Below are 15344 nucleotides of genomic sequence, written 5' to 3'. Positions count from 1 at the left end.
CCCAGGGGGGGGGGGGTTGATCATGCCATAATTCCTTCTCCTCCATTCTTCTCTCAGAATTTTGGGCACACACACACATGCACCTGGCCTGAATTTTAAGCTGCAGGGTCTGGGACTCGAACCGTGGTCGACTACAAGGGAGTCCAACGATGTAACCACTACACCATCTGCTGGTTCCAGACCCCCCCCCCACTTGTTATTCCAGTGCTGATTATTCTCTCTCCAGACTCATAGATACAGCACAATGTGGAAGAAAACCAGCCTGGTTTTCCAGGCTTGCCGTTGGCTCCTGCCCTCAGGTGCTCAGGGTGTTTCTGGGTAATGAAATGCTACGGGGGAAGGCACAGCAGCCTTGGAGTTCAGATCTAGCCCCAGTCAGCCTCAGCCACTAGCAGGCATACAGATATCGGACAAGTCCCGTGGGTCTCAGTTTCTTCATCTATGAAGAGATAGGACTAAATATAAATTTCCCAATTTTCTTTTAGCTCTCAAATACTATGATTTGACCTCCTAGCCAACCCAGAAACTTTTAATATTAATAAAACCCACAGGGGATTATATCTTATTCTATAGCACCACATGGAAAATTGCATAGCAGCAGGATTTTGGTAGATACGGTTAGTTAATCGGGTGTTTTTTTTTTTTTTCACCCCTTAAAGAAACTCTTGGAAACTTTAGGGGGGAAAAAAGAAAAGGAAAGGATGCTCACATAATTGAATTTTATTTAAACTATTTATGAAAATCTTGCTTCATGGGATCACTGCAGCTTTGCAGGCAGGTACTAATGCACTCTCAATGACTCAATTTTATTTTTTCCATTGCAAAAAGGCAATTTAGAAGTTTAGGAATTATTTATGGTACTGTGGGGATAAACACAATCTGCTAAGTTATTTTTCTTGTGTCATGTTTTTTGAAGGTTCACTCGTATAGTTTAGGCTGGAAGCAACGTCTTCATGAAACGGTTATGTTGTTATAGCCATCTATAAAATCAGGTAATATTAGGCAAAACTTATGCCAGTTTTTAAATTGTGATTTTTTTTTTTTCCCCAGAGAGAGGGGAAGTGAGAAATCAGCACCCCTGCTCCTCTGGGGTGGGTGGGGGAATGGCCATGCTGTGATCCCTTCTCCTCCATACTCCTCCTGGGATTTTGGGCACATATGCCTGGCATGATTTTCAAGCCACCAGATTCAGGACTTGAACCACAGTTAGCCATGTGGGAGTCCAGTGTCTTAACTACCACACCACCTGCTGGAGGCATATCGCAAGGTTAAGATTTTTAATTGGCATAATTCAGTTGCGGGACATTATTAGTTGATTCACAGAACTATAGAAAATGATTTGTTAGTCATCTGCTTATAGAAAATGATGGATTGAAAAATATCTGACAGTTTTCTTTCATGGAGAGCATTTCTAGCTAGGAACAGCTAGCTCAGTGTGAGACATGGAGCGCACAGCAGTCCCCAAACTTAGTTGACCCTTTGTAAGAAGATCTCTTTTGGGACCAGCAGTTGGCGTAATGGCTATGTTGCTGGGCTCCCATGTAGTTGACAGTGGTTCGGGTCCCACACCCGGTGGCTTAAAACTCACGCTGGGTACGTGTGTGTGTGTGCCCAAGATCCTGAGAGGAGAATGGAGGAGAAGGGATTGTGGCATGGCCATTTCCCCTGGGGGGATGATTTCTTGCTTTCTCTCTCTCTGTCTCTTTCTGTCTTTCTGGCGAGTGCATGTGCCCTTTAGCAAAAACCTCTCCAAAAACTGTGTCAAAAGGAAAATTCTCCTAATAGGCAGGGTAAAGAATGAGTGAGGGTAGCAGTGATAAGGAGTAGAAAAGGAGAGGTGTTCTGGGCCAGCAGTTGAAACTCTTGTTTGGTAAAGGGCTACTGGGTAAGCATTTTGAGGTTGGGCCTGCCTTCTGATCTCTGCTGCAGTAACTCCACTCTACCATTGTAGGATGAGAGCAGCCACAGATGGGTTAAAAAAGAGGAGCGTGGCTAGTTGCAGTAACTATTTATGCATGTGGAGAGTTTCATGTGATTTTTTTTCATGTGTCATGCAATAGTATTCTTCTTTTGATATTTTCAAGCACTTAAACATATAAAATTTATTCTTTACTTGGCAGGCCATGCAAAAACAGATGGAAAGGGACTAGATCTGGTTCATAGCCCATCTTTTGTGGACTCTTATCCCAGGCAAAAGAAGCAGTATGTTCAAAGGTCGTGACAGAGGAAGCACACAGCGCTTCTGTAATGTCCCTCAAGTGTGTTTATTTCCTCCATGAGAGAGAAAGATGAAAGAGAGAGGTAGAGAGTCAGCCACACCGGGACCAGCAGTTAGCGTAATGGCTGTGTCACTGGACTCCCATGTAGCCGACCACGGTTCAAGTCCTGGACCCAGCGGCTTAAAACTCACGCCGGGCGCATGTGCATGCATGCCCAAGATCCGGAGAGGAGAATGGAGGAGAAGGGATTGTGGTGTGGCCATCCCCCCTGGGGGGTGATTTCTCGCTTTCTTTCTCTCTGTCTCTCTCTGTCTGGCTGGTGAGTGCACGCGCCCTATAGCAAAATCTCTCAAAAAAAAAAAAAAAAAAAAAAAACACTAAAGAGAGTCAGCCACACCCAAAGTGTCTTCATACCATGATCCACACCCTAGCCTCAGCCAGCACAGAACACAGGCACCTGGAGTGGACGAGGATAATTTGGGATGCAAACTTGGGACCTCTTTATGTCTGTCTGCTTTGCAGAGCATTGAATTCTGTTGTACTATGAACTGGCCCTGTAATGCCCTTTTCTTAACTGGTCCCTCTGCCTCCATGGTCTCCCTACTCCACTCCTACCGTACATGCAATTACTCGATACATTTTCCTAGCCTGCCTCTTTCATTATTTCTGTGCTTTTCTGAAAACCCTTCAGGTGTTCAAGGTTCTCTTGTCATTGTCTCTGGCTCGCCTTTCCTTGAGGAGGACTTGGGAAGACCTTCGTTCCAGTGATGATGACACAGTATTTTGGGTGTGATCAGAGGTGCTGTAAACACTTCAGACCTTTCTAGGCCACAGCTCATTCCAGTATTATGCACACATAGTTTGTTTTCATTCTGAGCTTTGTGTATTTCCCAGAAAAGTTACTTTTGGGTTAATTTACATATAAAAGTCCTATATTTTTCATCTCATTTTTATCCTGCCACTTCAGGTATGGGGAAATAAATGAAAAAGTCTTCAAATGTTGACTTCTAAGGCTTTATTACCTCAGACAGCTTCATTATGTTTGTGGAAATCTAGTGTGCTTTGAAGGAATTAATCTAGCCTTACTTGCAATCTGTATATGTTTACATAGAATGAACAAACATTGCAGTACGTTTCATGAAAATTCAATTATTCCTTGTCTCCCGGAAACATGTTGTGCTTAGTATTTAATTCTCAAGTAAGTCAGTGTGATGGTTCTTGAACTGTCATAAGAATAGGGGATTTGGAGCTCACCGTTCGTTTTTGTAATCACTGGAGAATTGGCCGGTGGAGAGTTCTCATCAACATGGCCCTGACCCGGTGTTTGAGGTTATGAGGGATAGCTGTCTCAGTGGTATAAGGCTTATATAAAATCCTCTCTACATTCTTCTTAGAATTAGGAGAAGTAACATTAAGAATACTGCTCTTCGTGGTTAATCTTTTATTTTGGAATTCATTATGCTTACAGGGGGTTTATTTATTCAGTAGGCATTCTTTGCGGTCCTGCTGTGAGCCAGGTACAGTAAGAGGTGGAAAGAGGGATAATCGGGCAAGACATTAATTGTCTTCGGGACAGACATTCATTGTCTGCTCCGCTTGGTTGGACTCTCCTGAAGTGTCAAGTGGTAGTTGAAGTGCTGCTTCTTGTCAGAATATTTCCTAATTCTGTATAGAACCCCAACATCTGAACGTCCATTTTAGATTGTTATTAAAATTAAATATTTTATAGAAGCATCTATCACACATCATTGCCATGTCTTTTATACTTACATGCACGTTACTCAACTTCCCCTTTTCTTTCACAAGACCGTAACCTCCTTGAAGGTAGGGACCGAATTTGCCCTTGTTAGTGTTTGTGATATTAAAACATACTGAAGAGGGGGACCAGCAGTTAGTGTAATGGCTATATCACTCTACTCCCATGTAGTCGAGCGCAGTTCGAGTCTTGGATCTGGTGGCTTAAACTCACGCCGGGCGCGTGTGCGTGCATGCCCAAGATCCCGAGAGGAGAATGGAGGAGAAGGGATTGTGGCGTGGCCATCTGCCCTGGGGGGTGATTTCTCACTTTCTGTCTCTCTGTCTCTCTCTGTCTTTCTGGCGAGTGCACATGCCCTATAGCTAAAACCTCTCTTTAAAAAAAAAAATACTGAAGAGGTGGTAAGTAGGGTTGACAGTGAGCAAAGATGTGGAGGAGGAAAGGTACAATATGGTAGTCTAGGGAATGATTTTGAGTCCAGCTGGGGCCCTGAGTGGCTTGGAGTCTTTGAGGAGTGAGGATGAGCTACAGCTGGGTGTGGCACTAGGAGGTGACAGTGGCACAGAAGGTAGACAGGTCTAGATCAGGAGGCAAAGAGCTCTTATATAAGGGCTTGGAATGGGGCAAGTTTCTAGAAATCACAAGGTGAGATGAGCATGGCCTTATCAGACCCTTCCTGTTCTGGCCTTTGTCAGCCCATCTCTCTCTCTATCCCACTTTTGTGGGCAGGTACTCCATGCTCCAAGGAGCTCTTTAACTTGCCACATACGCCCTGTTCCGTGTTCCCAATGGGATGTAGGCATTCCTCGTGCCTGTTTGTCATGCTGTGCGGTACTTCGTTCATTGCTCGCCTTCACACTATCCATGAGCGGTTTAAAGGATGAGATCGGGTTCCTTTATTTCTTTGTCATCAGGGCCTCTTACATGCCTCACCTTTAGTAAGTACTCAGTTGATATTTATCGAATGCGTGGATGTGTGAATGCATTGTGGCATAAAACCTCCTCTTCTGGACTGAAAGATAGATTGGATGGAGCAGAGACGGGAGGCGGTAAGATTGGCCAGGGGTATCGTTCAGCAGCGTAGGAGAGGAGCATAAAGAGTCTGAATTATAGCTGTGGCAGTAGAAATTCAAAGGAGGAAATAGATTCTGGAGACCTGGGAAGTAGAACTGACAGGATTCAGGAATCTGTGCATAAAATGCTTCTTGTGAGGGCTGTAGGAAGCTGAGATGCTAAAGATGGGCATCTGGGGGCCAGCAGGTGGCATAGTGGTTAAGGTGCTGGACTCTGACCTGGTTGACCATGGTTCGAGTCCCAGACTCAGTGACTTGAAACTCATGTTGGGCACCTGTGCACATGTGCCCAAAATCCTTAGAGGAGAATAGAGGAGAAGGGATTGCAACATGGCCACCCCCCAGGGAATGATCTCTCTTTCTCTCTCTCTCTCTGTTTCTGTCTCTAAGGCAACTGCATGCACCCTACAGCAAAAAAATGGTGCATGCATCTTAAAAAATAAATAAAGATGGTATCTGAAGCCCCACCTGATCCTGTCATCCTCTCGATGTTTTGTGGAAGGCAGAGGAGGCCATGACCTGTGGTCTGATTGAAAATCAGCGTCACTAGGGAGTATCTGCCTTGGATTGAAGAGTCTGCTCCCGAAGGTTAGATAACAGTAAATCATGGGGCACCGAAGCCTTCTTTGCTTAACTCTTTATTTACAGATGTATTTATGATGCAGTTCTACAAAGGCTATGAGGTAGTGACATCGGTTGATATAGATACACCTGAATAAAACAAATCCCAAGGGGTAAAAGGAAAATGAGAATAGGAAAATAAAACTGGAGTAAGGTGGCAGTAAAAAAATACACATTTCTCTCATTTGTTACAAAGACACATAGATTTGGCTTTCAGCTGCCGAATGGTAAAAGAAAGGGGGGAAACATAATTAATACTATCTACGGTGTCTGCAAGGTAAGAGCGTGCAATATTTTTTTTTCTTCAGAGAAGATATAATATTCTCGACACAGAAAACAGAGACTATTTCCAATTATCTCTGAGGCAGAGTGTCTTTACAAATAGCTGAATTTCACAACGATCTTTCTTATATTCCTTGGTCTCTTCTTACTCATGTGATGGAATTGGACCTGCGCAGTTTAACACAAGAGGAAGTTAATTGTGAACGTTCTCTCTAACCCAAATCTACAGATGATTTCTCCTCCATTTTTTGTCTTTTATCACTTGTTCCACGGGTGAGTTCATACTTGCAACCTCTGTGTGCCTGGCAGGTTGCCGAGGTCTACTGATGAGTCCAAGGAATGTAGGAATTTCCGAAGGCACTCGCAGTCCCAGTGGGAACTCACCGGGAAGCATGCTAAATGCAAGAGACAAATAATAAGGTAACTTTCAGGAGAGCCAGAGAAGCAGGGCCTGGTTCGCTGCTGTGGACACGCTTAGCCAATAGTTGGTGTCTGTCGAATTTAGAACATGGCCAGAACCAGTGTGGGCTGAAGGGACTGAGGGAGGTTTGAGGAGGAAGGAATGTTATTCATCCCATTTAGGGTTACTAAATATGTCCTTCATTCCCAAGACCTATGGATGTACATTTCTGCTATTCCTCCTAACCACTGAGATATCAAATAACTCTTGCATCTTAATGTGCATTCTGTTATTTTAAGCTGTCTATATTGTACTGAAAATATAAACACTTGTTTTCTTTTTCTTCTTCTTTTTTTTTTTGGAGAGGTTTTTGCTATAGGGCACGTGCACTCACCAGAGAGACAGAAAACGAGAAATCACCATCCAAGAGGGATGGCCACATCACAATCCCTTCTCCTCCATTTTCCTCTTGGGATCTTGGGCACACATGCACACGCGCCTGGCAAGACTTTAAGCCACCGAGTCTGGGCTCAAACTGTGATCGACTACATGGGAGTTCAGTGACATAGCCATTACGCCAACTGCTGGTCCCAAAAATATAAACACTTGTCTTCTAAAGAATGATCTTTTAATAGTCAACTCTTTGTCATAAGCGCCTCTGTATCATCTTTGGATTCTCATTGCTCTGAGGGTAAAGTCCCAACTCCTTATTAATGTGACCGTGGAGATAGCGCATGCTTTGCCTGGTCTCAACACTCCTCCAGCTGGACAAGTCCCCCATCTATCTATCTGTCTCCCTGGCTCTTGGCCCTCCTGCTGGCAAGGACTTTCAGTTTTCCCTTTTTCCTCCTGGGACTCCAAGTGCGTCAGGTGATCCTTCGGGGCCCTCTTGTAGCACCTGCATAGCTCACCGATCACCACTGTAATGATCTGATTGTGATTACGTGTTCATTTAATGTCTCAGATTTTTTCTTTTAGGTTTTTGCCATAGGATGTGTGTATTCTCACCAGTGAGAGAGAAAGAAAGAGAAAGAGACAGTGAGAGGGAAAGTAAGAAATCACCCCTCCCAGTAGGGGTGTCCACACCATGATCCCTTCTTCTCCATTCTCCTCCATTCTCCTCCATTCTCCTCCTGGGAGTTTGGGCATATACCCACCCACACATATCTAGTGTGAATTTCAAGCTGCCAGGTCCAGGACCTGAGCCATGGCCAGCCATATAAGTGCCTTAACCACCATGCCACCTGTTGGCCCCAATGTTGTGGATTTTAATCTCCTCCTCCCAGGCCTGTAAGTGGCGTGAGGACAAGGACTGTGTTGGTCATTCACACTGTCGCCAACATCTAGCACAAATGCTTGACACAGAGCTGGTGATCATAGATATTTCTTCTCGAATAATGGTATGTCATTGTAAGGAGGTTCCCTTTTCCGGTCTTCAGTCAAAACCATCTTGTTTATCGCTTATTTGTTATTTGTTTCTTACCCTGCAGATGGTTACCAAGCAGCTTTTTTGATTTTTAAATCTTTGCCAAAGATTCCAAAAAAGCCATTCCAAAGCTGACACAAGCCTCTATTTATTGCCTTTCAAAATATATACACTTTTAGTGCCAAGGGAAATTTTCTGAAGCTTGGGTATGTGTTAGTCTCCAGGGAGCCAGCGGGGAAGGCCAGATTGCGAGAGTGTTAGTCTAGTAATGTCTGATGTGGTTTCCTGAGCAATTTCAAAGCAGAGTAATGGAGGTAATCTCAGAAATTCTAAGCGGCAGCGTGGTAAAAGCAGAGAGTGTTGCTTTCATTTCTCTGAACTGAAATCAGGCTGTTCCCTCGTCCTCCCCCTAATTTGTTTTTATTTCCTTAATATTCTGCGTCATGAGGTTCTAAATATCTTTAGAATAAAATTCTTTGGAGAGCTTTAAACTGCGGCATTGTAATTTCATTGCTCTTAATTAGAGGACATCGAAAATGCAAACACACACACACACACACACACACACACAGGTAATGTGGGACAGTGGAAGGACCTTTATACTCGGCGTCAGAAGATTTAACTCCTTGGCTGACTGTTACCTTCGAGGAATCCTCTGACATCTCGGATCCTCAGTTTCTCATTATACAAGGAAACTAATAGAGGTGGTATTCCAGAGTGTTTATAGTCTCGGTTTACACTTGTCTCCATCTGTCAAGCTTTATTTGATAGTCTAATTTTGTTTGCACACCTACTGTGTGCCAGGCCCTTGAGCTACAACAGAACACAAATCAGTGAACATTTCTGCCCTCCTGTAGTTTGTGCTCTTGGAGCATTTGATGGGTTTAATATCAGTCAGTCCCAGTGTACTAAAGGTTCTGTGTGGTGTAAGGGGTGTGGCAAGGGAATACGGTGAGTGAAGGGGTGGGCAGTGTCAGCAGCAGGCAAGACTTGAAAGGTATAGCACTATGCAACACTGGCTAGTGGGAATGGCTCTCCCCAGGGCATTTCTCCTAGTGTCTGAGAGGGCAGTAGGGAAGACAGGATGGATGTTCCTATCTCTCTCCCTTTTCCTGTCCACTCCTTCCTGGAGGATGTGCTGCTAGCAGGGCAGCAGAGAAAGGAGGCTCATGGTGGCCTGCTTACACTGGCCTTGGTAAGACTCTTCCCTGCTGTTGGACTTAGCTTCCAGCTGACATCCCAAATGCTCATGATCCCCTACTCTCTGCAAGACGAAGTGCAAACACGCCCCAGTGAAGTTTAGATCACCTTCCTCACCTTCCCTTATAGGTGCGTCCCACAGGGAGGATGCATGCTGCCCCATCACCTGGTCATTATATGTTGTTCTCAGCTCAGCATCTAAGTGACAGTCTCTGGCCACCAACATTGTGCCTGCCATCAGGGGGCTATGGAGCGGCAGTGCCATAGGAGCCTGCTGGACTCCTCCCCCTCCCCACTTTGTGACCCAAGAAGTAACCAAAGGAGGCCTGGTCTGAAATGGTACCCGGGCCCATCAAGGAGGCATGACTTATACCTGTGCGTCTGCCCAGGAATGTGAGTTTTGGGCACCATGACCCCCCTTGGCTTCAGAGAAATGGAAGAGCCCAAGAAACATGTCAAGAGACTGTCAGACTCTTTATTTTATGTGTCTCTTTCTTCTTTTTTTTTACTTGCCAGAGGGTGCTTGGTCTGACCAGTGAAGAGAGACAGAGAGAAAGCACCCCAATGGGGTGTGGTTGCCCCAATCTCTTCTCTATTTCAATAGCCCTTCAGGATTTTGGACACATGCACTTGCTGGTGTGTTTTTCAAGCTGTCCACCATGTAGGATCCAGCTCCCCTAATCAGTAGGCTACCAGACCAGCCCTAGACATTTTGTTCTTCTTTTATCTTCTGCTGGTCACATAGCTTTTGCCAACCTAACATTTATTTTCTTCTTTTTATTGTCTTTTATTTAACTTTACTTATTTATGTATTTATTTTAATTTGACCAGAGGACACAGAGAGAGACAAAGTGAGAAAACAAGCTGCCAGGTCTGGGACTCAAACCACGCTCAGCCCTGTGGGAGGGAGTCCAGCACCCTTAACTACCACACCCCTTTTTAAAATTTTTTAAAATTACTTTTTAGTTAACTTTATTCATTTCTTGGCCACCCTTACATCCTTTACAGACTCAGTGAGGGTTTCCCTTTAAACAATTTTAATTGCCGTGTAGCAATTTAAAGCTTTTTGCCCATATTAGTTCCCATTTTCCGTCACATTTTGGGAACACTCCTCTGTTCTAACTGGATCTATGTCTCCTACATTGTAATTCCTAAGGCCCCAAATAAAGTTCCTTATAGACTCAGTGTTTTTATTGGCTGACAGCTTGACCACTAGGATGAGAGATTGTTTCTCCCTTGAGCCTGGCCCTGTTTGCTGCACTGCCACACCTAGAGTGTAAGGGCTGGTCTGCTTTCTTGGAGCTGCTTTTTCATGCCTGACACAAGGCCCAGCATGTACTCCCACTGAAGTGGTTTGTTGAGGGGGACCGTTGTCCAAATCTCCTGTGATATTTGCTATATTTTATATATTCGAAGAGCTTTTTTTTTTTTAATGAAATCTTTTAGATCTTAGCTCCTTGACAGTAGGACCTGTGTTTTATTTATTTATTTATTTATTTATTAATCCCCTAAAGCACCTGGCTCCTGGACTCTTTGAATATTTAATGGCCGGGGCACCAGCAGTTAGTGTAATGGCTGTGTTGCTGGACTTCCATGTGGCTGACCGTGGTTCGCGTAGCGGACGCAGTGGCTTAAACTCACACTGGGTGCATGTGCGTGCATGCCCAAGATCCCGGGAGGCGAATGGAGGAGAAGGGATTGCGGTGTGGCCATCCCCCCTGGGGGGTGATTCTCGCTTTCTGTCTCTCTGTCTCTCTCTCTCTTTCTGGTGAGTGCACATGCCCTATAGCAAAAAAAAACACTCAAAAAATTTTTAATGGCCTGTAATAAATACAGTTGAACTCCTGGACAGTCAAATTTGAGAGGTATAAACAAACAGATGGTTTCATTCCTGTTTCTCCGAGGGGTAGACTGAGTCAAGGGAAGAGTAAATAATTCAGGAGTTGATGTCTCAGCCAAAGTTAAAAACTGAGGAATTACAGCCATGGGATCAGAGAGGAATTCAGCAGTAAAGGAGCATCAGAACTTTTGAAAGCTTCCCACCCTCTCCCTTCATCCAGGAGCATTTCCTACCTTGGATGCACAGATCTCTCTTACAAATTATGCTTTGTCTGCTGGAAAGCCTCCTCAGGCTGACCGGGTTTGCCTTGGCATCAACAGAGCCTATGACTGAAGGCAAGATGAGGCACTGGATGGCTCGTTCTCGCGTGGCTTCCTCTGCCCATCCTCTCCTGTGAGGGCCGCCATCAGCTCCAAGGGACCACTTGTGCGGCTCTGGTTTGGCCTGAGTCTGCCTGCTGCTCTTCAGGCCTGTGTAGATTGAGTCCTTTGTCATCATGTAGAGCAAGGCCTGCCCATGCTGGAAAGGCAGCCCTGGCTGGGCGGGGAAAGGGGTTTTTTGCAAGAACTCCCTGTACTGTGTCGAAAACACCTGAGGCCCTACCCTGGCTAGGGATGTAGGAAGCCCAGGTGTGTGAGGCTGGCCTTCATACCCAGGGTTGGGAGCCCTGCACCAAGAAGGGGAGCAGTCTCTAGCCTTTGCCAGACAAACCAAGGGCCTCTGTAGTCTGAAATGGCACATGGATTCACAAATGGAAAGGGCAGAAGGTGGTCCAGATCCTCCTCCTCCTGTGCCCCCATAACTGCTACTATTACAGTATATTGAACCTAATATGGGCAAAAAGCTTTAAATCATTACAAGGCAGTTAAAATTGTTTAAAGAGAAACCTCTACCGAGTCCGTGAGTTGATTCATGGCAGGAAATGAAGAACTTGTGTTCCATGTAGAGATTAGACCCATCAGCTTCGGACAGTTACATAACCCACCCAGTAAACACGGGTAGCAATGATAATATTGAGCTGACACTTCCAACCTGAAGTTTGCTAGACAAGGACGTTTTTATTGTTTCTTCTACCCGGTCAAAAATGTCTGTTGTTTCTTATTCCTAAGAATGGCAGGGAGTAAAGGATTATTTATTTCCCTTGGTACTTTTCATTTCAGGAGTCAACATGGGTAGATTGATAGTGTTCACAAACATGCTGGTAGCAATTTGATTGCAGGAAGAATGAAATTTTGCTCAGGAACATGCAAATGTATCTGTTGGGGTTAAGAAGGGCCATGCCTGTGTAAGTGGTGCAATTCTACTCCAAAGCGAACTGTGATTGGCCACGTGGGAGTTCAGAATCTTAACCAGCACACCACCTGCTGGCCCTAGAAGATACATTTTAACAGGGGTGGCGTTAGTAGTTTTTCTTCTTCTTTTTTTTCCTCAGATGAATTTGATGAAAAATTAAAGCATGAAGGAACCAGCAGTTGGCATAATACCAATGTCATTGGACTCTTATGTAGTCGACCATGGTTTGAGTCCCGGACCCAGCGGCTTAAATTCACGCCGGGCACGTGTGCATGCGTGCCCAAGATCCCGAGGGAGAATGGAGGAGAAGGGATTGCCGCGTGACATCCCCTCGGGGGGGGTGATTTCTCGCTTTCTGTCTCTCTGTCTCTCTCTGTCTGTCTGGCGAGCGCACGCGCCCTATAGCAAAAACCTCCCCCCCCCAAAAAAAAATTAAAACATGAAATATATTGATTTGACTAAATGGTGTTTCCATTTGGTGTGTTGTTTTGTGGAACTTTAACATCGACTCATCACCTATAATGTTTAACAGGACGGGGGACACTGTTCCATGTGGACAGAATTGAGGGAGACATGATCTGTCCGAGAGCAGTTCATGGGTCGATATCTTAGATCTACACTACTTCTAAGAAAAACAAATTAGTTTGTATATTTCCGGTAATGGTGGCTTTTGGGAACTTGAGAAACAAATTTGAATTTAGGCAATCTAATGGACCGTTAGCTCAAAATGTTGATATTTTTTTCACTGTTTTAGATGGAGATAGCTGTTAGTAGTTGCTTTGTCATTATTTCAGATCCTTTCTTTATCTCTGAAAACCAATTTCTGATTTTTAAATTTGAATCCCAGTTGACTGCGCTGTTGCTTTTATTCTGGTCACCTTGTATCACTTTAGTCACGGCTTTACAGGAACTTCTTCCCTCTTCTGTGTTCCTGGCTCACAGTGACCTGGGCACTGTCACAGATGAGAGTATGAACTGCCCGTGTCGGTGTGCCCATAGTGCCTCAGTCTCAAAACGACACAGAGAATTCATGTCCCTGCCTTTCTTCTCCCCTTTTTTGGTTGAAATTTTTCTTTCTTTCTTTTTTTGTTTTTAATTTCTTTATCTCTTTTCTTTTTCTTTTTTTTTGGGGGTGGGGAAGGTTTTTGCTATAGTGCGTGCACACTCACCAGAGACAGAGACAGAGAGACAGAAAGTGAGAAATCACCCCCCAGGGGGAGATGGACATGCCGCAATCCCTTCTCCTCCATTTTCCTCTTGGGATCTTGAGCATGCATGCACACATACCCGGCGTGAGTTTAAGCCCCCGGGTCCGAGACTTGAACTGCGGTCGACTACATGGGAGTTCAGCGACATAGCCATTATGCCAACTACTGGTCCCCGAAATTTTTCTTTTTTATTACAATTTATTCACATTCTGAGGAGTTAAATAGGCCCAGCTTCAGAGGTATAGGTTATAACATTTTTTATTTTTAAAGAATAATTATTTATGTATTTTTATTTATTATTATTTAACTTGCTGTAGGGTACATGTGCTCACCAGAAAGAGACAGAAAGGGAAGGGGAGAAAACCAGCCACCAGGTCTGGAACTCGAACCATAGTCAGCCATGTGGGAGTCCAGCATCTAAACCACTAGACCACCCGCTGGTCCCTCGACTGTAACATACTAAACCTGAGTTGTGGAAGCCACATGACTGGCTCTGGAGTCAGATCCTGAGCTGACCTGTACATGCAACATATGCCCAGGCCCATGGTCCTGAGGAGCTGGTGGGCTGGGCAGAGGAGAGTGCAGCGTGAGGAGACCCTGCCAAGGACTCTTCTGTCTCTGTCTCTGTCTCTCTCTTTTCCTTCTCTTGCTAAGTCACTTGTGCACACACACACTGTTTCTCTCAATAATAAAAAAATGGATAAACTTATAAAACAGTCAGATAATTCTGCCAGGTTTAGCAGCAAAAGTTAGCAATTCCCTCCACCCCCTTTCTTCCCCCTGTGCTCTCACTCCCTCCCCACTGCCTTCCCATATCTGCCTCCCTAGAGGCGTCTAATGTCTATACTGACATCTGATCCTTAGACATCACTCTGTCTAAGCTGCAGGCTCACATGGCTGCTTCTCAACTTCTTTTCAATATTTATTTTGAATAGTCAAAATAAATAAACTTGACTTATGTTCAATATTCTCTTTTGATGATAAAACACAAAATATGAGGATTTAACCATTTCTTCTCTACCCTGACCCCAGAAGAGACCAGAAGCACCCTTTTCACCCCAACGTCTCTGTAGTAGAGTTTAATTTGGGATAGATCTGCATTTGGTAATTTCGATGGAATGTTATGCATGTGAAATACTCAGTAAAGAGCGTTTACCTTTTTCTCTCCTACGTAACTTTTCACTGAGTCCTTTTGGCTTTATGCTTTTCATAACTCCAAATCACATTCTGTGCAAATGGTCTCAACCTACTTTCCGTACACTCGCGTACGTAATTCTGTCACTTGGTCTTTTGTCATTCCCAGAGCTTCCTCACCTGCTCCTGTCCGGGCAGGCTCTTGGCCTCACCCAGCAACTCAGGGAACACCTTCTCGCTCTCTTTTCCACACTGGCGAAAGTTCCCTATGCCTGTCTTTTCCAGGGGCCATATGGCTTCCTGTGCCTTCCCGTGTGTTGTATTATTCAGGGGTTCAGTTGGAGGAGACAGAAACCATACTAGAGATTTTAAAGAGAGAGGGGCTTAAAATAAAGATTAGGTGCCTTCCGAATCAATGGAAAGGCTGGAGGAGTGGGCTTGACACTGGGTTTCCAGCAATGTCCTCAAACCACATAGCTCTCTCTGGGATGCTGCTTCCTCTGCTGCACTGGGATGGGAGGGAGCCAGGAGCCCATCTCCATGACTGTCACTTCAGGAACTTTCTGCACTATGTGCTGTCAAGGATCAGAACCCGTTGTCTGGTGACTGGATGCTGGAGCAAGTCAAAGCAACCCCTTAACCCTGATGCCGTGTTGACCAGCAGAGGGAGCCAAAGAGGGAGAGACTTCTTAAGTCTTGGTTAAGTGCTTTTGTAATAGTTGGAGGGAACTAACTGCTTGAAGAACCCAGTGGTCAAGAAGGCTGGGAAGTGCAGTGTTTAGCTTCCCAGGCTTTGTAGTACAGAGAGACAGACAGGGAAAGAAACGATTACCGAGTGCCATGCCACTGTGCACACCACGTCAGGGCTTCGGGATGTGCGTGCATGTTTACT

The 15344-nt window shown here is 44.8% G+C and overlaps 1 protein-coding gene across 1 annotated transcript in view; it reads left to right on the top strand.

Annotated features, from left to right (window-relative positions):
* Nucleotides 1-15344, top strand: part of FARS2 (phenylalanyl-tRNA synthetase 2, mitochondrial) — a 625214-nt gene that overhangs the window by 257207 nt on the left and 352663 nt on the right. The gene's annotated exons all lie outside the window — the stretch shown is intronic.

This window comes from Tupaia chinensis, unplaced genomic scaffold, assembly GCF_000334495.1.
Source record: "Tupaia chinensis unplaced genomic scaffold, TupChi_1.0 Scaffold000048_1, whole genome shotgun sequence".
Classification (NCBI taxonomy): Eukaryota; Metazoa; Chordata; class Mammalia; order Scandentia; family Tupaiidae; genus Tupaia; species Tupaia belangeri.
This window is presented reverse-complemented; position numbering and strand designations above follow the sequence as displayed.